The sequence below is a fragment of the Haematobia irritans genome, chromosome 3 (genome assembly GCF_050003625.1).
Source record: "Haematobia irritans isolate KBUSLIRL chromosome 3, ASM5000362v1, whole genome shotgun sequence".
Classification (NCBI taxonomy): domain Eukaryota; kingdom Metazoa; phylum Arthropoda; class Insecta; order Diptera; family Muscidae; genus Haematobia; species Haematobia irritans.
In genome coordinates this window covers 40,505,796-40,530,626 of record NC_134399.1, presented here as the reverse complement: position 1 = coordinate 40,530,626, position 24,831 = coordinate 40,505,796, and the positions used below count along the sequence as shown (strand labels likewise).

Below are 24,831 nucleotides of genomic sequence, written 5' to 3'. Positions count from 1 at the left end.
GTTTCTATGGCACGAAGGCAAACATCCGCAAAATCTATATAGAAAAACATTGCATATCTTCAGGCGGTAATATTCTCAACCAAACGATGGCCAAGACACGAAGAACTCATGAGAATGTTAACTAACATTAGTGCAGACTGTTAACTTTACATTCTCTCTCATTTCATCACTGGCCAAAGAGAGCAAGAGAATAGAGGGCATTGCCAGATAGAAATATTTTTTAAAGTAATTCATATAGCAGCTCTCCTTCCGGTGGAGATTACTGTGGGCTTGCTGTTGAGTATATGACTGCTTAACATTAGGGCTCTCTCGCTTGTGTTGAATGTATTCAAGCAGCCAGCAACCGAATGTTTGGTAATTCTCACAAAAAATGCCAGTTGTTTTGTAAACACCGGTCGCGTTGGTTGTTGATAACGAACAAAACGAAACGGTACGATACGTTGTCACGTTATGCGTCGGCAAATCATTGGCATCGATTCGAATGGTGCTTCGCTATTACTTCAGTGAAATAGGAAAACAAAAAAAAAAAATAAAATAAACGTGAGCCATAGTAGAGCAACAATTAGAGTGTAATTTTATTACTGCCCAACCATTAAATTGCAGTAAATTTTGGTGGTATCTACGGAAAGTACGCGCTCTTTAATTTGCCTACAATCATCGATGTGTTGTAGAGCTAATCGAGTGGAGTAACATCGAGAATATACATAACAGTGAAATATGTATGAATGTGTGTGCTTACCAATTTGTTTGGCATAAAAGAAGAAGAAGAAGAAGAAAAGAGTGCTCCAAATTCATCAACAGCCCCCACAGGCTAAGTGCTATGCCCACTAGCAAGAATAAATTAAAGAAAACGAAATAATACCTGACCGTCGAATGAAATAAATCAAAACAAAACGAATAAAATTAAAACCCCACAGCCGTGTTGTGTCAAGTGCGAAGTTAACGAATGAAAACAAAGAAGGCAACAAAGTTTTTGTTATTAAATCAGCAAAAAAATTACAAGAAATACCTAAGTGGCATATACATGCAATTTACCAATTTTCGGCCATAAGAAAAAATATCCATTTACAGTTTCTTACAGTTCTCAACAGCTAAAGAGCATTGTTATTGTGAAGTGAACCACAAAGTGAAAAGAAAGAAACCTAAACAAGCCCAAGAAACCAACAAAATCATCAACCTTTAGCGAATGGAGTTAATTAAATGAATTCATTTTAATTGTGGTTTAACTAAAGGTAATTTGTGTGTGTGTGTTTTTTTGTTTCTCCCTTCTCTTATACTCGTAGCAGAAGTCTATAAATCCCTTTGTAATCTATAAATGCAGATGTTAAAGTCCAGTGTGTGTTTTTGTTGTTCTATTTAGTAATTCTGAATACCTCTTAGTGATGCTGCGATATGAGAGTGCATGGGTGTGTGTGTGTATGTGTGGTGGTTGAGTGCATGGTGTAAATGTTTGAATAATGCATCCATTCTATTTATAAGTGATCTTGAGTAACCGGTTCTTCATCTCTTGGCGAGCGTTTAAATTCACGAGAGAACTCCTGGATCTGGACTTACTCTATAGTCTCTTGACTTTTGGTTAGCTGCAAAAAAATATTTGAATTTTTCTATACTATACCAATGGATTATGCCAAAGATCACAACTTGTTTGAGAAAAACAAAATGTATACACTGTCTACTTTGGCCTGCTACCGGTAGTGCGGCATGGTTAGAGGTAATGGCGGCAAGCATCTGTGGCTGCCGCTCTAAGCTCCAACAGCCTCCCCGTGTGTAGTGGCATATGGAAAACCTGTTTGAATTTAATTGTCTGTAACTATTGTGCAATTGCAATTTCATTACATGGTAACGCTACATTTGAAAACAAAGCGTGCTATAGGAGCGCTAGTGTGTATATATATGTGTGTGTAAATGTGTTGGTTCATTTTTAACCCATTGGCGGGCAATTTTTTGTGAAATGACCTCATGCCCAGAGTCCCTATGAAATGGCTTACAGTGATTATGATTCACAGTCTCTCCAAATTGGATCTTTCTGTGTAGATTTTTTTTTTCTGTGAGCCTGCAAAACAAAACCAGTTTTCTTCATGTTGACGTCGTTTATGTTTCCTCGTTTTTGTTCATTGTTTGTTGTTTTTTCGGCAGATATTGGAATACAACACCCGCACCAAAAACCCTCAAGTCAATAAGCCAGGTTGCCAAAGCTATGTTTATTTTTGAAATTAGGCGATTGCTGTACAATGCACAAGAAATTCATTGAAACGTGAAATTAAAAAGTTTTAGCCATTGATCAGTGAGGCATTTGAAGGCAAACAATAAAAATAAATAAATAAATAATTGCGTAGGATTGGAAGGACGTGTGTAACAAATAATAAGTCCATGGTGGAAAGACACAAAGCAAAAGAATTTTTTCCCCGAAATAAAATTTTAAGTAAACGAAAATCCCTCGCATTACAAATTATGTTCTTTAAGAGCAAATAAATCCAAATGTATATAGCAAGCCATACAATGACTAATTTTATTTTTTAAGGAAAAAAATAAGTAAATAATATTTTGATAAACTTATAGAAATAAGTAAATATGTTTTCAACAAATTCAAGAAAATTTATTATACATATTTAATTTTTTTCTTTCACTTGCTAACAAGAATTCTCATTTTAAGGGAAAAGAATGCAGAAATGTCTTGAGCGGCATAAGCAGTTCACGATGGACGTATTTTTAGTAAAAATTTTCCAATTTTATGAAATTATTTTCAATTCAAATTTAGTAAAATTTTGGATATTAATTTTTTATACTTTAGTTATTTAACTTAAGTAAAGTTAATAAAGCGAAGAAGAGTTTCTCACAAAAGGAAATTTTAACGAAAGGTGGTTATACTCAAAAAAAAAAAAAAATTAACCCTCCACGGCTCTAAAGCCTATTTAACTCTATTTTAGTTTACAAACTTCGTATAACGCTAAATACATTTTAAAATTTTTCTAAGTCTATTTTTGTCCTTCAAAGTACGAAATTATCATTCCCAAGTGCACCAAATATTAATTATGTCTAACAAGTTTTCTTGAATTTGTCGACAAATAATTATTTATGTTTGCGATAACTCAAATTTTCCTTCAAATAACGACGCTTTTTGTGACAATTTTTGGAAATCCACAGAGATCAATTTGTACCACCAAATGTGAACCTTTTTGTCCTCGTTTTGTGAAATTGTTTTGTATCCTATTGTTCCATTTTGCCCTTGTGCCACAAAAAATTATATTCGTAATTTTTTGGTCATTTTATTAAGTGAGCATATAAAAATCACGATTCCCTTTGTAGCAATAAATTTATGAAATTTTTCTAATTCGACCAGGCATTTATCAAAAAAAAAAAAACAAGTATATACGGCCGTAAGTTCGGCCAGGCCGAAGCTTAGAAATAACATTTTGACAATGTCTTCCGTAAAAATAAAATTTTGGTAGATTATTTTTTGGCTCGAGTGGCAACCATGAATATGAACCGATATTGACCAATTTTTGTGTGATTGGGGATCGGCTATATATAACTATAGATATGGACCAATTTTGGCATGGATATTAGCGGCCTTATACTAACACCACGTTGCAAATTTCAACCAGATCGTATGAATTTTGCTCCTCCAAGAGGCTCAAGAGATCAAATCTGGGGAACGGTTTATATGGGGGCTATATATAATTATGGACCGATATGGACCAATTCTTGCGGGTTTGTTAGAGACGACATTCTAACACCATGTTCCAAATTTCAACCGGATCGGATGAGTTTTGCTCCTCCAAGAGGCTCCGGAGGACAAATCTGGGAATCGATTTATATGGGGGCTATATGTAATTATGCACCGATATGGACCAATTTTTGCATGGTCATTAGAGAATATGTACCAACACCATGTACCAAATTTCAACCGGATCGGATGAAATTTGCTTCTCTTAGAGGCTTCGCAAGCCAAATCTGGGGATCGGTTTATATGGGGGCTATATATAATTATGGACCGATATGGACCAATTTTTGCATGGTCATTAGGGAACATATACCAATACCATGTACCAAATTTCAGCCGGATCGGATGAAATTTGCTTCTCTTAGAGCGATCGCAAGCCAAATTTGGGGGTCCGTTTATATGGGGGGCTATATATAATTACAGACCGATGTGGACCAATTTTTGCATGGTTGTTAGAGACCATACACCAACACCATGTACCAAATTTCAGCAAGATCGGATGAAATTTGCTTCTCTTTGAGGCTTTGCAAGCCAAATCTGGGGATAGGTTTATATGGGGGCTATATATAATTATGGACCGATGTGGAACAATTTTTGCATGGTTGTTAGAGACCATACACCAACACCATGTACCAAATTTCGGATCGGAATGCTTCTGTTAGAAGCTCCACAACCCAAATCTGAGGGTCCCTTTATATGGGGGCTATACGTAAAAGTGGACCGATATGGCCCATTTGCAATACCATCCGATCTACATCAATAACAACTACTTGTGCCAAGTTTCAAGTCGATAGCTTATTTCGTGCGGAAGTTAGCGTGATTTCAACAGACGGACGGACGGATAGACGGACATGCTTAGATCGACTCAGAATTTTACCACGACCCAGAATATATTTACTTTATGGGGTCTTAGAGCAATATTTCGATGTGTTACAAACGGAATGACAAATTTAATATACCCCCATCCTATGGTGGAGGGTATAAACAATAATAATAATAATAAGTAAAATAAAAAGGGAAACATATCAGAGGGCATGCCACTTTTCCAAAAGATTATTTGCCACTATTCATAACTATTAAAGTATTCTGAGTATATATTTTAAACATATTCAAAATATGTGTGGTGGCGACTAAAAGCAAGATAAGATGAACATTTTTGTTGAAAAAAGAAAATGGTTTCTGATATTTTAAGCCACTATGGAGTCAAGCCATAATAAACTGGGTGATCAGACAATATACCTGTTGTGAGCGATTCTGAACCATGGTGTTGGCCCATCCGTCCCTCTATTTGAACACAGAAAAAGGCTTAGTCCCTTGGGATGAATCTTTGTTCTTTCGAAAAATAGGTCAAAAGAATTTTTTATGAGTGTGATAATCTCTCCTCTAAAGTACACACAAAAAATAATACATTTATTTTATGAATAGTGTTCACAAAAATTTTCCAAACACGGGATGCATAAATTATATGAAAACAATTCATAAAATAAAAAATATAGGTTTTCATTTACCAGGAATGTATACATAATATGAATGGAGTTTTTAATATTATTAATGAAGTATACATATTTTTCGTCATTGAAAAATATGTACTTTTACATAACATACATATATGTAACATGCATATATGTAATATGTACTTTTACATAATTGCATAATTGGTGATAATGTATCAACCCATTTACGAAAAATCGCAAGTCTAGCCAGTAAAGAACATAATTTTATCATATTTTATATCACTTATGATCACCAACGCTTCCATTTAATATTGTTTCTGTTTTACAGCAATAAATAATCTTCGAATCGCGACGGCGACTCAAACTGTACTAAAAAACACAAACACACGTATTGCCTTCAACACGTTATGTTTCCTTTTTTTCTCATATTATATGCTTGTATTGTTTCATATGAGAGTAACTCTATGTTGTGGCTCTCTCACGCTAAGAGAAAGCCAGTATTTTTTGATATATTAAGTACAATTTCATTAATTTTATGAAACCGTCCATATATATTATTAAACAATTCATAATTTCACAACAAGTATTTACGAAAACAATATATTATGTAAGTGTACATATTTATTATGAAAAAGTCCATAAATTTTTAAAAATTTACAAATTTATGTACAAATTCAAATTTTATTTTTTTGTGTGTAATCGCCTTTTTCAATTTTCGTTTCGAAAAAGATGAAGTAGTTCGTGACTAACCAAGGACAGTCTTGCTTAAAAGCATCTGGTCTATCTATTGATAGAAAAATGGCCGACAACATAATTTTATAAATACTATGAAGTTCTTCATAAAGACAATGAAAAGTTCATTTATAATATGAAATGTTTCATTAGTTAAGTCGAAAACTAACGAATAATATTAATTAACGCTTTCATTCTCTTTATATTATTATATTTTAAGTTCGTTTTCGTCTTAAATAATGAAACATTTTATAGTATAAATGAACGTTTTCATTGTATCCATGAAGAATTGTATTTATGGCAATGTAAAATGAAGTTTTTTGTTTAGATTTTTTTTTAAATCCCACCGTTTCACAACTCTACATTTGCTATTAACTTTCGTTTAATATATCCTATCTGAAAAGATACAATTACGTAGTTCACTGAATTTTGTTGCATGGACTGGAGTTTTCTTATGCACGGCGACAAGTTTACATTATCGTTGTGTAAGAATGTATTTCCTTATAAGCATTTCTGGCCCATCAAAACATAGATCTTATCATACTTGCTACAATTACTAAAAATTTGTATACTTTTCTATTTTTTTCGGGGTTGATAATATTCTACCCTAGCTGGGGGGTTGGTTATGCATTGAATCGAGCATTTTCAAAAAGAGAATTAATGATATCGCACAAGTGCAACATTTCACAGTCAAAAACTACTATCGTGAAAAAAAAACACCCTTGTGTATGTCAAAATTTATGTTTTAGACATAATTCAGCTATGTAAACATTTCATTAATTTAACTAGAATTAAAACAAACTTTGCTAAGTGGGCTAAGTTCCCAAAGCACAAAAAATGTTTTGGAGGTTTTATAACTGATGGAAAAAACTTTCAAATTAATCGACAAATTTAAGAAAATCGGTGTTACACTTTGACGCAATTTCCTTATTTATATTTCAAGTATGTCTTAAATTTTCCTATTCTAGGCCATAATTGGCAGAATTTCTTATAGGAAACGTTTTAATAAGTAATGTATAACAAAATATATGTGAGAGAGATTTAAAATCGGAAATGATATGTCTACTGACATAAGAGAATTTTTCAACAATATGTTGACATTTTTCAACTCATCTCCAAAATTACCACAAAACTCTCAACGATGGGCAATTCAAGGGGAATTCAATAGACATTTAATCCTCTAATGTCCAAGACAACATATATTAAAACTGGAAGCTTTAAATGAAACACGCCTAAAGACAATAAAATTCTTTAAAATACCGCAAAAACGTAGTTAAAACTGCACAGGAGACTTTAATGCATATTCTGGATTTTACCGTATAGAGTTTCCTTGCTTTTGTGTGATAAATCCCGAACATTTTATTAGTTGGTAAAATAATGGGTCATTAGAGGATTAATACGGGTATGGTCATTTATTCTAAGAATTACAAAATTTGATTATTCCGCATTATTTGGGTTGCGTGGATAAAAAATGTGCCCTATAATGGGTTATATATTTATCTTCAACAATAATAGATAATCTAAAATACCAATTCTTATTTGATTACAATATCTGAAATAATTGTATAGTTTTTCGTTTATAGTAAATACCAAATTTCTCTTATCATCTCATTCCAATACAAATCTCATGAGATTTGTATTGGAATGAGAGCAAATTCGAATTGTAAATATTTATAAATAATTTTATTTGACATTTCCATTGTCAATTCAATCACTATTAGAGCGATTAAGAGGGCTTTCTTCGATATACTAAAATGACAGTATTTAATAATAATAATAGTAATATAAATAATAAACTGAATAATTAATAAGTATAGTACTCAGATATTTACTTATTTTTTATTTATTTAATTTTATTGGGGCTATCGAAAAATACAATACATATTTTATTGTTCACAAATTACAAAACCAAAAATATGTCATCATCGTAAACATCACTACCAAAACCAATGAAGAGGAAGATGAAGAGCATTCGTGTTTGAAAGATATGTTGAGATTATATTGAAATGTGGTCTTCTACTATGAATGTAATTGAATACTACACTTCAAGAGCGTACTAGTCTTGTGGTAAAAATGGGTTCAGAATAATTCGAAATGAAATTCGATATTTTAGAGGTTTTTAACTTTGGAAAATTTAAAGTTGAAAAATACCGGGCAGAGGTAATACGATCGAAGCCAAATGTTATTCGGAACTCTTGAAGTGCCTCTTATATAATTCAATGGAACATTAAAATGTCTTGACTTGGGGCAAAGATTAGTTTTGGCTATAGATAGAATTCATGTTTTATTTGTTATATGGTATATGTGGTTAATGGCAAACATGAAGAATTAATAATAAGAATTAATATTGTCCAATACATGACTCAAGGAGGAACTTATAACAATATTAAAAATTGGATTATATTTTAGTATCAATCAATTTAACCCTACAACACTAAACTATTGTAAATTTGTTTAATGAAATATTAGAGAAAATATTGAAATAATAATTGTGTTCTTTAAGAAAAGTTGATTTTTTTAATAAACAAACTATTTTGTACATTAAAATGTTGTACTTTTTGAAAAAACATCTCACAGGCGAGGTTTAGTAGTAAAATGTAAAAAAGAGATTTAGTGTTCTAGGGTTAATATCTCATCCACATTCTACTTTCAAAATCCACTTTTATTAGATTTCAACTGTTGTTTGTATAAAAAAAGGTATTTCAAATACACTTTTATAAGATTTCAAGACTAATACGAATGGGCTATAAATAAATAAAATAAAATTATTTTTCTTTAAATAACTCAAATTGTTAATGCTTTCTTTCTTTCTTCAAGAAAGAGTTTCCCACTTGTATCCCAAAAGAGTCTGCTACAATCTCCCAGTTCCTTATTCTAATATTCGAAGAGAAATCTTTGTCACAAGATGACCATTATTGTGAAGCTTTGCTACACTTGAGTTACCCTGTCACTCTCTTAGAAGGAATATCGTTTGCTTACATTTATCTTTGGGCCTTTGAAGACACATCTTAGAAATGACGATGAGCCAAAACCAAAGAGCACAAAGAAATCACAAATTCATCATGTGTTTTATCATTCGTGTGTTTGTGTTTTCTTGTTTGTTTCTTCATTTTCATGCCGCTTTCCTCGTGGGATATATTGCGAATATTTCACAATGTTTTTGTGATTATCAACAAAAGAAAGGAAGAAAGAAAGAAGTAAACCAACAATGTTGTACGCCATTCTAGCATACATGAATACACTTGAAGACATTCAGTAAAAGAGATGACCAAAAAAGGAGAACAGGCAAGAAGCACATTAATTTAGATGGCAAAAAAAACTGGAAGGCAAGATCAAACAAGGAAAAATACCTCTTGATTTATGCCCGGACAGGGTTAGTACACATCCAATAAGCACAGACATGTAGTCATAGCAGCAGCCACATTTATCGTTGTCGTCGTCATCACATCAACTTCAGAATAACAAGATTTTGGTTGTTTTTGTTGTTCTTCTCGAATCCCTCTTCCTATTCAAAGTCTCCAAATTGACAACTGCATGTGAATTGAGCGTTGTGTTGTATAACAACAACAACAATAATGGTACGAATTGAATGGTCAAACTGGATAAAACGACCGACAGACAGACGGACGAATGGACACTAATGTACGCACTCCTGGCAAGCACAGAGCCAGACACCAAAGTAAACGAAGTGAAATGCTCAAAATACTACAGTCAGATCACAATCGTAGTCCATGTTGTAGTGGTTCTATACGCATTGCCTTAATCGAGCCTTAGAGGAGAATGCTGTACCCACATTTTAGGTAGTCATTATATTCTACAACAACACCTACAACAAGAAAGGTTTTACTTGTATTTTATTCTTCAATTCTGGTTTTTGATGCCCTAAGTCATTGTAGCAGACTGTATGTATGAGAGACCAAATCAGAGAGAGACAGAGAGAGAGGGAGAGAATGATAGTGGGTGAGAATCAGCGTTGCCATTTTGATCCGATCGGACCAAAATTGGTCCAAAAGATTTCTAATTTTTAAATTTGGTCCGATGGTCGGACCAAACGGAAAGTAGCCCATTTTGATCCATTTTTATAAATTTGGTCAAATTTATAAATTGATTGAAGTATTTCAAACTTTTATCAAATATTCAATAGTATCTATACACTGAAAAAAATATTGGCGTGAGGCTGCAGACTCATTTATCTGATATAAAGTTTATTCCTAGTCCAAAAGTTGGAGATATTTTCAACATGATACATAAAATAATTTTCACTTGTTGTCGGATCTGAATTTGGAAATTTAAGTAGTCGTTCAGACGTTTTTAATGGACTTTGATAGCACATGAAGAAAACAGCTGGTAATACAATTTGTTTCCTAGAATCAAGTAGGCAAAACTCATATTTACAAGTGAATTGTAACGTAAATGTGTCCTTACTTCAATTCTCCGTTTCATTGGCTCAGAATCAATACCAAATTAATAGTGTAAAGACGAAATCTTTGGAACCAACCGTCAATACTTTTTTTCAGTGTGGGACAGATATCATATCAATCTCAGAAAATCGAATGAAAATTTCATGGTTTAGGTCTTGGGCCAGGTTTTATATCTTTTTAGATAATTTTAACCCTATACTCGAATCTGCGCAAAAAGTAGAATAGTAGGATTGATCTATATAAGAATATGGACGGTATGCAATTATAGGTGCAAAGCAACACTATAACAAATTGGATGAAAATTAGGAAATCTATTATATTCTCTCAGGAAGTAAAATCGGGAGATTGTTCTTCATGGGGCAATGCCAATATAAACCAAATGCGTGAATGCTGTTGTCTCTAACTACCTCTAAGTCGAAAGTTTAAGTCAACTTTTTGTAATATTGAATTTCGTCTTTTGATGTCAAGTAAAATTGACTTTAAAATTCGACCTTTTCAAATAGTCTAGTTTTTCAAAATTTCAACAAAAAGGCTAAATCATATCATTCCTTTCTGGCTTACTTAACTTTTTTAATAAAAACACTATGTAAAATAATATAATACTTTTAATAAAAACACTATGTAAAATAATATAATACTTTTTAAGGTATTTTCTTCGAAATTGGAAATTTAGTTCGCTGGAGGGAATTTTGGTATGATTTTGGAAACAAATTGGTTCAAAATAATTTTCGTTGTGGCTACGCTGCTGAGAATGCATATGCATTCGTCACAGGGTGATTGTAATCGATGAGACAGTTCGAAATTTCTCAAAGAAACTGGAAAATTTTTCACAGCACAAATCGGAACGAAATTTGCTAATTATACAAATTTGATTATTTCAAAATCATTTTTTCACTAAACACTTCATTGTGCAAAACCAATAATTCAACTTTTTGGCTGTGTAGTGTAGTGGAGTAAAGAAACGACCAAACTTGTTGTTAGGCTATCCACATGGCCTATAGTAGTGTTTTTGTTGTTGTTTTACTGCACTTACTCTCTTCAATCAACTCACCACAGTTGATATTTAACCACGCACCACTACACTCCAATGCACTCGACTGAGCTACAGAGACAAACAATTTGTTTTATGACGAATAATTAAATTCGTTTGTTATCATTGTTGTTGTTGTTGTTGCAAGTGGTCGTTCTTCGTTGTTCTGTTTTTTGAGAAGTTGATGTCGGTATATTTTATTGTTGTATGTCATGGCCTCTTATCATTTGTTTATCTCTTCTCATGTTTCGTATTTGTTCTATTTTCTCTCTCACTCTTTGTTGTTCAGAGTAAATGCGTGATTCATCATTGGAGAAGATGTGTGATAAAGTGCAGTAACAAACTTACAATAAAGTGTGAACAAAATTCAAACCAAAACCAAAAACAACGACAACGACAACAATAACAATAACAAATAAACCCACTATCCAGTTGGACATAAATTCCAAGTGAAACACAAAAGAAGAAAAATAGATAAAATTTTTCAACAAATCACAAAAAGCATTTGTCGAGTGTCTATGGAAAAATTACGTTAAGGTGCAAGATCCCAAAGAAAGGAAAAAAAGAGAAAAACAAAAACCCTACGTTATTCCTAAGTAGTTTGTGCTGAATGGACTTAAGATTAGTCTGCCACATACTCCGACATAGAAAAATACTCACTCTTCTCGACAATTTTGTGAACTTATCGCAAAACCTGTGTTCTGTCGTTTGTTAGTCTGGATTTGTATTACTCTATTAATACCCTGATGCCAGCCATGTTTTGGGCTAAACTCTAAAGGCAGCCAACCAGCCAGCCATCAGTTACCGCAGTCTATATACACAATCAATAAGTCGAACGGTTATTGGATTATAATTGGATTAGACATTAGCTCGTCAAACGGTAAATGGCCAAAAACCAAATCAAAGAAATGACTTTTAATGGGAAATTCCTCTTTTTCTTTCATCTTAATGGGATTTTAAAGTGGTTTCACAGAGTCCTCGGGATTGAAAACAATCATTATAGGAATATGAGTAATAGAGAAAATCTAATGTAATGGGAGCTACAATGTGGAATATAATATCCCTCTAAACCGTATTATTTGAAATGTTAAGCAATATTTTCGTAAAAGGTTTTTGTTTTGTCCATAAAAATGGTTTATTTAATTCAATAGAATGAACATTTATGTGTTAAGAGGAACACATTCAAATTATGAAGCATTTATTCTTAATAAAATTCTTCTTTAGGTATATAATCTACACTGAAGAAAATATTCTCCTACTATGAAAGATTATGTCGCCTAAATTTTGGAACACACAATTTACACAATATTGAGGACAAATTTCTTTCCCTCCGTTAAAGTCGTATGTCTTTGAGGAAAGGCAAATTTCCTTTAGAGTAAAAAAAAAAAACATTTTTGTTTAAAAAGAAAATAATCTTAACTCAAGTATTCAATCTTTGGATAAATGTTAAATAGATTAAAATATAGGAATCAATACAAACATCCTATAAAGGATGGTTAAAATCTTTAGATCCAAGTAAACGTGGCAACTAAATTTTAGTGCACTAAAAAATATTGATTTAAAAGCAGACAGTATATAATTTACATGTCGGATATAAGCATTACGTATACACTTCAAAAAAGTAAAGCCATTAGAAAGTAAACCCATAATAAACATTTTTCCGACAACTACAAACAAATTCAAATAGAAGTCAAAAGTCGATTTTTTAAAATTTTTGGAAAATCGACAAGTCAAAAAAACTCAGCTATTCCATTCGAATCGTTGATTCTCATTACAATTTCGACCAACAGAATATAAGAGCTATAGTTAAAATTTTTTCAATAAAAAAGCACATAAAATTCACAAAAATGCCTGAAATCTTTATTTGAATCGATAGTTTGGTCCGTACAATTTTATGTTTGAAGATAAGGTTCAATATAGTAAAAAAAATAGTCTAAAGGCGTTAAATCTCACCATTTAGGCGGCCAATTGACGGGCCAAAAATGGTAGATTTTTTACTGTTTGGTAGTTTTGATAGATTTGGCACAACAATCCTCCCCAACTAAGAAGTTCTTCAATTTTCTTTAGAAATAAAATTTTGACAAAATTTATATAGAAATAAAATTTTGACAAAATTTTCTATAAAAATAAAATTTTGACGAAATTTTCTTTAGTAATAAAATTTTGACAAAATCTTATTCAGAAATAAAATTTTGACAAAATTTTCTTTAGAAATAAAATTTTAACAAAATTTTCTTTAGAAATAAAATTTTAACAAAATTTTCTATAGAAATAAAATTTTGACAAGGTTTTCTATAGAAATAAAATTTTGACAACATTTTCTATAGAAATAAAATTTTGACGAAATTTTCTATAGAAATAAATTTTTTACCAAATTTTCTACAGAAATAAAATTTTGACGAAATTTTCTATAGAAATAAAATTTTGACAACATTTTCTATAGAAATAAAATTTTGACAACATTTTCTATAGAAAAAAAATTTTGACAACATTTTCTATAGAAATAAAATTTTGACGAAATTTTCTATAGAAATAAAATTTTGACAATTTTTTCTATAGAAATAACATTTTGACAATTTTTTCTATAGAAATAAAATTTTGACAAAATTTTCCATAGAAATAAAATTTTGACAAAATTTTCCATAGAAATAAAATTTTCTATAGAAATAAAACTTTGACAAATTTTCTTTACAAATAAAATTTTGACAAAATCTTCTTTAGAAATAAAATTTTGAAAAAATTTTCTATAGAAATAAAATTTTTACCAAATTTTCAATAGAAATAAAATTTTTACCAAATTTTTTATAGAAATAAATTTTTTACCAAATTTTCTATAGAAATAAAATTTTGACGAAATTTTCTTTAGTAATAAAATTTTGACAAAATTTTCTTTAACAATAACATTTTGACGAAATTTTCTATAGAAATAGCATTTTGACGAAATTTTCTATAGAAATAACATTTTGACAACATTTTCTATAGAAATAAAATTTTGACAAAATTTTCTATAGAAATAAAATTTTGACAACATTTTCTATAGAAATAAAATTTTGACAACACTTTCTATAGAAATAAAATTTTGACGAAATTTTCTATAGAAATAAAATTTTGACAATTTTTTCTATAGAAATAACATTTTGACAAAATTTTCTGTAGAAATAAAATTTTGACAAAATTTTCCATAGAAATAAAATTTTCTATAGAAATAAAATTTTGACAAAATTTTCTTTAGAAATAAAATTTTGACAAAATCTTCTTTAGAAATAAAATATTGAAAAAATTTTCTATAGAAATACAATTTTTACCAAATTTTCAATAGAAATAAAATTTTTACCAAATTTTCTATAGAAATAAAATTTTTACCAAATTTTCTATAGAAATAAAATTTTGACGAAATTTTCTATAGAAATAAAATTTTTACGAAATTTTCTATAGAAATAAAACTTTGACAAAATTTTCTATAGAAATAAAATTTTGACAAAAGTTTCTATAGAAATAAAATTTTGAAAATTTTTTCTTCGAAACAAAATTTTGAGTAAATTTTCTATAGAAATAAAATTTTTACCAAATTTTCTATAGAAATAAAATTTTGACGAAATTTTCTATAGAAATAAAATTTTGGCAAAATTTTCTATAGAAATATAACTTTGACAAACTTTTCTTAGAAATAACATTTTTAAAATTTTTTCTATAGAAATAAAATTTTGACAAAATGTTCCATAGAAATAAAATTTTCTTTAGAAATAAAATTTTGACAACATTTTCCATAGAAATAAAATGTTCTATAGAAATAAAATTTTGACAAAATTTTCTTTAGTAATAAAATTTTGACAAAATTTTCTTTAGAAATAAAATTTTGACAAAATTTTCTTTAGAAATAAATTTTGACAAAACTTTCTATAGAAATAAAATTTTGAAAAAATTTTCTATAGAAATAAAATTTTGAAAAATTTTTCTTAGAAATAAAATTTTCAAAAATTTTTCTTAGAAATAAATAAATAAAATGTTGAGAAAATTTTATTTCTATAGAAATAAAATTTTGACAAAATTTTAGAAAAAAATTATGCAAAATAAGATTTTTGGCTTTGGTAACGAAACGAAACGTATGTCAGCTGTTTAAACCAGCCTTGTCAAAAAGATTATAGCTAAACAATCACCCTTTATATGAGTTTCGGTCCCGGGAAGCCATTTAAAATAAAATTTTCCATTACTCCATGAATTTAAAGGTTAATGGGTAAATCATACTTATTTTCATGAAAAGAAGCCAAAAAATTGGGGGTCTTTAATTTAAATTGGCAATTTTTGGGGATTTAGGAAAAGAATCTCCATTTGGGGTTTGAAGACAAAAAAAAATACTGGCATATTGCCTGTACCATTTGATTTATTCATTTTCATGGAATTTCTTTTGTTATCGTACAACTCAGATATAAATATGGCTGCATCGCATAAATTGCCTAAAATAAAAGCTTCTAATAACTTGTTTGAGAAATTGCTAAGGAATAACTGTTTATTCTTTTTTTATTTTAATAAAATAATTTCCAAAGAAAACAGATTTTAAGTAATGCCTTTAGCATGTCTCAATTATTTGGATTTAAAAGAAAGAAAGAACGAAAAAAAAATCAAAAGCCAATCGCCTTAGGCCCATAAACAATTTCTCTCGCCTGATTAAAATAAAATTTATATCTATTTTTGAACATCTTCCTTTCACTAATTCCTCACTCATAATAATAAATTGGATTTTTATTGAAACAAAAACACTCCAACAAATAAACTAATTCCAGTTCTTCTTTATTGGTGTAATCTCATTTAATTCCTCTTTTATGTCATGAATTTTAAAATATACCAAACACTTGTAAGACATAGGCTGAATAGATTTCAGTCAATATGTTAATGTGGACCGTGGACCATTGGCCATTACAATTCAGGTTCAGGTTCTTCGGTTCTTGTAAGACATCAAAATAGGGCTACTGTGTCAAATACCTGGAAATATACATAAATGTCAATTCGTTTGTTTTCAACAAACTAATTAGGAATCAATTTCCAATTTGAAGGGACCAGTATTTGTTTCTCTACATAGCCATGTTTGTCCCAAAGGTGTCGATGCAATGAAATTTACGAATAAATTTGTCACTTTTCAAAATGAGCCCAAAGCATGTCGTAAATTCCATTAAGTGTCACATGTGAATTTAATGGGGGAAAAAACATGAAACAAACGGTCTTTGGCAAAGCTGAGCGAGCCCAAAAAGAAAAAAGGCCTCGTTAATCCCAATCTAGGAGAATAGATCAACAAAGCTTATGCATATACTTTTTAGTGTCTGCCTGCCATCAAAACTTTTATGGCTGATAATTCGATGATAGTCGAACAAAGGCCTCGTGCAACACGAATAGGTTCCAAATCATCATGACTACAGATTAAGATATTTATTTTCAATATTTCAATTCAATGGAATTACCCTAGTTTTGAGGAGAATGTTTTCATTTCGATATTCGATATGCTTCCATCCCTCCTCATACGAATATGGATGGAACAAACAAATCTGTTGTTTTTTTTTTTGGGAAGAGAAGGAAGGGAACGCTTCGGTGTCATAATGAGGGTTTACCGCATAGCTTTCAACAAACTCACTATCACTAATCTCGAACCAAATCTGGGGGGAATCCATTAATAAACATTATTTTTTTGTTTCTTATTTACTGAACAGTAGAATAAAGCTTTTCCATGTGGGGATTATTGGGGCTGGGGTAGCAGATTCTCACTCCCATATTTTTTTTTATTGGAAAAGAAGATTCTTTTGTATATTTTACAGCCTCCTCCCCACACCAACACCTAATTCAGGAAAGAAGCCATTCAACAAATGGGAAACATTTAGAAAAACAACATTAAAATATTTAAAATAAATACCAAGGGTGCTGGAGAAGAGAATCAACAAAACGGATGATAAAGATGACGTTCAAACGCAACAATAGCAATGCCATAGACAAAACAATCTAGGAATCGCCGAAAAAGAAACCGGCATACGAAAATAATCAATCAATGTCAATGTTTAATATTAATAGACTGGAAAAGTTGTTGGTGTTCCTCGAGTGGTTTCTGTTGTTTCTCTTATTTCACCAATTGACTAGGCTAGAGTAGGGAATTTATGAAGTCTTTCTGTATCTATATAGTGAAGAAGGGGGATTGTAAGTAGGAGGGATGTAGGGAGATATATTGATAGAAATAAAAACACATTTTGATTTGATTTAAGAGCTTAGTTAGTTAACGATGGACGGACAGATTTAGTAAAGCCTATTACTTAGTAATAACCCAGAAAACATTTTGAAAAAGAAGAAACAACAAACAAACATTCTGGTGAACAGGTTTATATCCCTACTTTCTGTTCTGTGATTTATAATTAATTCCATTCCTATCGTTATGGCCAACTCCTGGGGTACTTCTAAAGAATATCCCTCATAATGATCTGGTGTTGTTGTTTTTTTATATATACTATTGCCACAGTTTGTGGGAAGTAATAAAACGTTCTTCTTTTATGACCAAAATGCAATGAGTATAAACTGTTATTGCCAATATAGAGGCATCATAGTTAGCTGTTGAGTATACATCTACCAAAGGAATCCCACGATTATTTTGTGTATAAGACTTAAAGTAGAAAAATACATTCACATAAGGGTCAATCACACTGGCATTGCTCTTATCTTGGATCACATACAAAATATTTTCGTAGATTAATTTTTCTATGGGAATACTAAATCATTAATTAGTTGGATCCCAACGAGAAACAATGGTCTATACAAAGAGTTTATTTGATTTCGACCACATAAGGTTTCGAGGTATTGCTTCCTAAAGTCAAAAGCTCGATTTCTTTAAAATAAAGACAAAGATGTTTTTAGGATGGTATTCAACTTTAGATTTACCCAGCAAAACATTTGAAAGTTCTGCATAATTCTTTACATTTAATCGTCTTCTAGAGATGAGCTTAATTTTCACTTCGTAAGAAAATCTTTTGAGGTAATATATAAAAATCCTTAGATTTACACAGTTTTTGTAATAAATTAAAATTAATTAGGTTACACTTTAAAAAAAGCATATCCGGTTTCAAAGATGTTGCCTTTTCACTAATGATTTTGGTATTGATTCCGAGCCAAAGAAGCAGAGAATTGAAGTAAGGATAAATTTGATTCAACACCCTCATAAAAAAATCGCTTCTGTAACATATACTCCCAAACATATTTTGCTTCAAGCATATACATTTTTGGGCATTGCCCAAACATTTATATGTTTGATCTCTTCCAATATATAAAATGTTTGAAAGCATATTAGTCTAAACAATATATGTTTGGGTAGTCTAAGTTCCAAACATTTTGTATTTTTGCATCCAAATTCAATAATGTTGTCTTCCAAAAAACAATATGTTATTTTGTGAACATATAATATGTTTGGAAGCATTTTGCACCCAAAAATAATATATGCTTAAAAAAATTCTCCCAAACAATATTGTGCTCAAAATTTTATTTATTTATTTATATATTTACAATCATAATGAATTATGAAAATAAACAGCTAATATAGGTGCTAACAACATAGGTTTTCGACCTGAATGCTAAAAATTTTGTTTCTGCCTATTTGTATATTCCCCCACATCTTTCTCACTTCCACGAGATTTTTTAGTTCTTAGCACCTTTTTCTGTAATACAAACATTGTATTACAGAAAAAACATTATTCAATTTTTTTTATTTTAATTTTACCTTTTGCCGGACGGGGATTCGAAGAGCGGACCACACAGTTTGTAAGGATCAAAGAAGTAGCTGATCAATTGCCCAAGGAAAAATAAAATGTTAATTTTGTAATAACAAGCAACAACCACCAACTTAATTCAATATCGCTCCCTGTTGAATAGCGCTCCAAGCTACCAAACACATATATGTTTATAGGCTATTTCTAAATTAATATATGTTTGCATCCAAGCATATTATATTTACAAACATTTTATGTCCCAAACATAATATGTTCTAACATATTAACATATATGTCCCAAACATGTTATGCTAGTTTATGAACATTATATGCTTGCACTCAAAAATATTGTGTTTAAAAATTTGTGTTCCAAACATATAATGTTTATAGCCAAACATATGAAAAACAGTCTTTTTCATCCGTGTAGGAACCAAGTTCTAATTTATTCCTTTTCGCTAAGCTATTTTCGTCATGTGCTATCGAAATTAACAACAATATAAATTTCCAAATTCGGGATCGACTTCCAATAGAAATTAGGCTATATTTCTCTTAAAGCGCCTTTAAAATAAAGTGTTGAAAAACGTGGCTATTTTTAAATGCTTTTTTTGGTTTGTAATCAAGATACAAACAGTCAACAAATTCAAAGTCAATTTCATTAATTTTGAAGAATTTTTGCAGAATTATTAAAGCCACGTTGACCTTAGTAAACAAAATTTTCGTTCTTGTTAAGATACCCATTTTTAAGTCCAATCGCTTAAATATAAAAATAAAACGACTTCAGTGAAAAGTTTATCATCTTTTGAACAAGGAAAAACTTTGTAACAGTGAAATGCGTCTGCTATGCTAAGCAACCCACACTAAAAAAAGCATGTCCGGTTCCAAAGATTTTGTCTTTACTTTAAAAATTTTGATATTGATTCCGAGCCAAAGAAGCGTAGATTACAAGTAAGGATACTTTTAAGACACAATTCTCTTTTAAATTTGGGTTTTGTGTACTGGCTTCTACGAAGCAAATTTTAATTTCACGGAGGACGGTGAACGCACTGGACGCCCGAAAGAGGTGGTTACCGACGAAAACATCAAAAAAATCCACAAAATGATTTTCAATGACCGTAAAATGAAGTTGATCAAGATAGCAGAGGCCTTACAGATATCAAAGAAACGTGTTGGTCATATCATTCATCAATATTTGGATATGCGGAAGCTCTGTGCAAAATGGGTGCCGCACGAGCCCATATTTGACCAAAAACAACAAGGTGTTGTTGATTCTGAGCGGTGTTTGCAGCTGTTAACTCGTAATACACTCGAGTTTTTCCATCGATATGTGACAATGGATGAAACATGGTTCCATCACTACACTCCTGAGTCCAATCGACAGTCGGCTGAGTGGACAGCGACCGGTGAACCGTCTCCGAAGCGTGCAAAGACTCAAAAGTCCGCTGGCAAAGTAATGGCCTCTGTTTTTTGGGATGCGCATGGTATTATTTTTTATCGATTATCTTGAGAAGAGAAAAACCATCAATAGTGACTATTATATGGCGTTATTGGAGCGTTTGAAGGTCGCAATCGCGGCAAAACGGCCCCATATGAAGAAGAAAAAAGTTTTGTTCCACCAAGACAACGCATCGTGCCACAAGTCATTGAGAACGATGGCAAAAATTCATGCATTGGGCTTCGAATTGCTTCCCCACCCACCGTATTCTCCAGATCTGGCCCCCAGCGACTTTTTCTTGTTCTCAGACCTCAAAAGGATGTTCGCAGGGAAAAAATTTGGCTGCAATGAAGAGGTGATCGCCGAAACTGAGGCCTATTTTGAGGCCAAACCGAAGGAGTACTACCAAAATGGTATCAAAAATTTGGAAGGTCGTTATAATCGTTGTGTCGCTCTTGAAGGGAACTATGTTGAATAATAAAAACGAATTTTGACAAAAAAAGTGTTTTTCTTTGTTAGACCGGGGACTTATCAACCAACCTGTCACACAGGAAGTTCTTTTAATTTGATTTTTTATAACTCTCTCTCTCTCTCTCTACGTATTTTTAATGGGAAATTTTAACTTTTTTGTTTCAAATAGGTTAGAAACAGAATAAAAATTAACAAAATTGTGCAAATTATTCAATTTTTGTCTATAAAAGTTAGATTTTTTTAAATATTTGATGTCAAAAGTTTCAGACAAGCGTAGGCATCATGAATCAGAAAAATTGTAAAAATTAGTTATTAAGCGAAATATCATAATTTTTTTTGTAGTTCAGAACTTAAGAACTGATGCAAATTCAGTGCAACGTCTGTTGAAATTGTGAAATGAAATGATGAACATCCATACTATGACAAGCCTACGTTAAATTCATCGCCTCAGCGCCAATTTTGCACCACTTCCGGATCCAAAAAGAACATTTTCACTACTTTTTGGCATGTGTGTGAAGATAAATTCGAATTTGAAATTTGCAGCAAAAACTTTGCCGAGGCACAAACCAACACCAAAAATATTTTTCAAATTCGAATTTGGATTTTTAGTATTTGGCTTATTATTTAAAAACTAAGCCGCGTGCGATGTAGAGAGTAGGCTCATTGGAAAGGGCTTGAGCTCAGCTTTCATAATCACAAAAGTCTTCATTAGAAAAGTATTTGTATTCTTTTGCTGGGAATTTAAGGACACAAAGTCTTTGGCCTCACGACAATATTTTTTTTAGTGTAGATTAGGTTATAGGAGATGACAACAATTCTTGAAATCGAATTGATTTCCACTAAGACCACTATAGGGCCATTGTGATTCCTCAAGGCAATTTTCTCAATTTCTTCTTCGTGAGATGGCCTCCTTTAAAGTCGCCTAAAAACTTGCATATATCCGTCTTCTTTAAAGCTTTAAACATCCAACCAGAGGTCCTGATGAAGGCTATTGGTTATGTTCCTTAGGCTACACTTCTGCAGATCGATGAGAGTCTTAAAGAAAAAGGAAGCCAGTATCTTGTAGAAAGTGGTACGAGTCTTCTGTAACTTCCGGGTTCAGACAACATCCACAAATTTCATCATCTTTAAGGCCTATTCATACTATATGTTTCCCAAGTGTATTATACCCAGTTATAATGCCAATTAAAGTGGATGCCTAAAAAGATGTATTCCGTCCATTTAAAATTCACCCCTTTTTAACCGATTTTTCATCAACTCTGGATCAAAAACAACATTGCATTTTTTGGCTACCCTTTTTTTTTGCTGAGTAGTTTCAATAAAATTGAATTTTCACATTTCCTGTTTTTAGGATATGCTAACAAAAGCTATTCACGAATAAATGTCAATTTAAAAATCAAAGTTATAATAGAAACTTTCAAGTTGGATAAAATAAGAGAGGAAGTGTCAGTTGTACAAAACAAATTCACTCTCTAAACGTCAATAATTCTAACTTCCTGTTGCTTCGGAAGTATTCAAAATTTCTGTATTTTGACCTAAATTTTTGATAGAATTCGCGGAATATGTTTTAACCATTACATTTATGGTTGCCATAATGCTCTGCGGATATAATACTTGTGGCCAATTATGCCGTAATTTTTATTTTGTTTATTTATTTATATTAATGTTTAATTTATTTGTTATTTTTATTCATAAACATTCTACATATGGAAAATAATATTATCAAAAATTTTAGACATCAACGTAGCATCCCTGAAACCGGTGATTTTATATTTATTATATTATTCTATTATACTTTCAAGTAAAAAAATGTTTTTGTTTTTTATTAAGAAAAAGAAATACTTTGAAACAAAAATTAGATGTAATGTGAAAGATGATGCATCCTCAAACAGAACCGTTATTTAATATAAAGAAAACTTCATTAAAAGAAATTTCATAATATTCGCTTTAAAAATTGTTCTCATTAAAGTTGGGACACGAGTATTTGAAATTTGCTTCTCTCTGTTAAAGCGGTCTTTCAAGCTCGCAGGGGGTTCCTATTAGAGGTGGAGAACTATCGATAGCACTATCGATTGTTGGGCACTATCGAGCTACTATCGATAACAGCCAGACATTTTCGATAGTACTATCGATAGTTAGTCGATAGTTTGGCTTTCACATCACCAAATGTTCTCCTTTTTGTGACGTCTGCTGCAGCATTAAAAGGAATGGATCGCTTTCTCCAAAGAGGTGTAATATTTACTTTTAAAGTAGTTCTGAGTTTTGACTATGTGTTGAATTTCAGCTCCGGAGCTCCATGACAATCCATGACCATGTCAGGCATGTGATTACAACAGCACAGACTCAGAGAAAGATTTGGCTACCGAGAGAAAATAGAAAAATAAAATCTTACAAGTATGGAAATATTTTAAAAGGTCAGAGGACAAACAATTTTCAAAGTGCCTTAATTGCGGAAAGGAGTATAAAACGAGCAGAAACACATCGAATTTTCACGACCATCTAAAATGATACCATTCTGGCTTTGAAATTCTAGCCTCTGATTCCAGCTATTTCGGCGAATACTGCCAATATTGCACCGACAAGCAGAAGTTGTAGATCGTCAATACATTCAGTAGCTTCTTACTTTAAAAGAGCCGTTTTGTACGACACAAACATCCCTTCAACAAAGCGGGACAAATTGTTTTCGACAGGCGAAAAATGTTAACATTATTTTATTTTTAAACCAAACCTTTTGGATCAAATAACTTTAATACCGTACAATATTCATATTAAAATATTAAACAAATTTTAAATACGAACCAAATATGTATATTATTGTGGATGATACTATCGTCGAATATCGATAGTACTATCGTCAACTATCGATGGTTGTGAAAGTACTATCGTCGACTATCGATGGCGCCGACTATCGATAGTTCTCCACCTCTAGTTCCTATGGGGTTCCAGCTTATAAGAAACTATGCCGTAAAATTATAGCTCTTATGTTCAACAGGTGGTCAAAACTGATATGAAACAGATTCTCCCGTACATTTGAAACATGATCCTTTCTCCGCAAACTATAAACATATCTTATAACACCAATAAAAGCAATATTCAACTTGCAATAGCTGACTGAATCACAATTTGCGAAAATTTCACAAGCATAAGGAAGGTAAGCAAAAGAAACGTCTTCGCAAGCAGTATTCTGATACCCTTTGGAGAATACACATGTACATGCCATAGTGGGCTCAATTTGGTATAAAAGTGTCCCATGTATTAATATGGTACGTCCAGGCTAGGCGATCGTTAAAGACAACTCCGAGATTTTTCTCAACTAGAGGACATTTGGTTTTGTGAGGGTTCAAAAGAAGTCCGTTCGCAATGGCCTATATCTATATATTATTTTGATATCATCATTAAGCTTCAGAACGCTTTCTCTTATTTTATCCTTTGGACTTGTACATCATCTGCATACATTTTAACCTTGCAATTATGCAATTGTTGTAGAAAGTCGTTAACATACATAGAAAAAATAAGAGGGCCAAAGATTGATTATTGTGGCTCACCTAACTTCACCGCCGTTGAATCAGACATTTTCTCCCCAGTATATACAGCTTGAGAACGATCTGTCAAATACGATCCACTGAAAAGTTATAGAAGTTCTGCCGCTTCATAACATACATAACATTTGATGGTTCTCCATCTCTAAAGTTTTGAAATGGTCTAGAAGTACCAAAAAATGTACTTATATTTTCCGAAACTTAATTAGTTTAACTACTATCTTTTTTCAGTGTAATCTTATAGTATCTACGTCTAAGCGATAAAAATAAGTTTTTCAAATAAAATAATTACCTTAAT

The 24,831-nt window shown here is 31.4% G+C and overlaps 1 protein-coding gene across 2 annotated transcripts in view; it reads left to right on the top strand.

The window, feature by feature from the left end:
• Positions 1–371: 371 nt before the first annotated feature.
• The window catches only part of kek5 (leucine-rich repeat, immunoglobulin-like domain-containing kekkon 5 protein), a 524,846-nt gene continuing 500,386 nt past the window's right edge, over positions 372–24,831 (top strand). Inside the window, exons 1-2 of one of the 2 annotated variants that reach the window (XM_075300233.1) lie at positions 372–1,232; positions 11,651–12,241. The gene's annotated coding sequence lies outside the window, so the exon portion shown is untranslated. The remainder of the gene's footprint in view (positions 1,233–11,650; positions 12,242–24,831) is intronic. The other variant, XM_075300232.1, reaches the window with a different exon arrangement.